The sequence below is a fragment of the Pavona decussata genome, unplaced genomic scaffold, assembly GCF_977016875.1.
Source record: "Pavona decussata unplaced genomic scaffold, jaPavDecu1.1 SCAFFOLD_366, whole genome shotgun sequence".
Taxonomy (NCBI): Eukaryota; Metazoa; Cnidaria; class Anthozoa; order Scleractinia; family Agariciidae; genus Pavona; species Pavona decussata.
The window spans coordinates 732,073-733,312 of NW_028145742.1; positions in this window are offsets into that span (position 1 = coordinate 732,073).

Sequence of the window (1,240 nt, forward strand, 5' to 3'; positions counted from 1 at the left end):
AACAAAAAAAAGGAAAATCGCTTCGTCACTTCGACCACATTTAACTTCATGGACAAAGTTTACGATGAGGATGTGACTTCACATTACAGACCAAGGACATTCACCGAAACCAACACAATTGTTATTAATGTACTTTTTTGTATTAATCGTTGATGATTGCAAAATTTTTTGTTGTAAACCGTAGAGTTTGTAGGAATGTGTGAGAATGTAATTTTATCGTTTTGTTCGGTTGATCGACAAGGAATTGCTTCTCTAAATGTAAACGCACGGACAGTTGAATAGAAAATTTTCGGTCGCTGGCTTTACTCTTTGTCCGTGGCCAACGACTTTGTTGACGACAAGAATTTGCTCGTGTTACGCGCGCGTAATCCCCTTATCGCGCGTGTGTTCTCGACCGGAAGTCGGTTGCAATCAATAATTTCACACTTTTAAATTTTTAAGATTTTGCGTCGATTGTTCATTAAGATAAGCAGTTCCTTGTAAAGAAGAATCGAGAGTGATACATTTCAAAGAGATGTGGAAAAATGAAAGGTTTGCGCGAGTGAAAATTCGTTTGGAAGGAGAATAGAAACATGTAAATATTCTATCCGTATTTAATTTAATTTTTCTCGCGTAATCACTTGTGCTCGCGGTCTCTAATCTTTGGGGGTGGGGTTCCACTTTGCTATAAAACAGAATTGATTTTATTCGCTATCTTTTGAAACTGTAAACATTTGATTAATAAATATAAAATCATGTATTGCATTTTGTCACGGCTATGTGGTATTCGTTCATTTTTTTTGTTTTTTCCTCTCCGTTTTCTTTTCCTTCCTAAACAAGAATTTGTTTTGCTCGGATATTGTGGAATTAAGTCAACCTTTTTTTCTAACTCAAGAAAAATAAAAACTGGCGAGTGAAGCAATCGACCTTTTGGTAATTAAATTGCTTATTATTCGCCAAGTCAAGGTTATTAATAGGCGATCGGGAACATAGGCCTAATCTGTCTCGACCACACGGGTTAGTTTTCTAAAGGTAATGTTTTCATCGAAAACCGAAAACCAAGAACGTTTCTGCGTGTACAGCACCGTTTTCAGCTCGTTTAACCCGCCTACACCAGAACTACACAAACAGGAAATCGATACGAGTGCTCAATACCATAGACACGTTATTCAGGTTTCCCACGCGTATTGGTGTGGACGGCACGGAACGCAAAGAAACGTTTGCGTTTTGAGCCATGCGGATAAGACGTAAAACGAGTGAA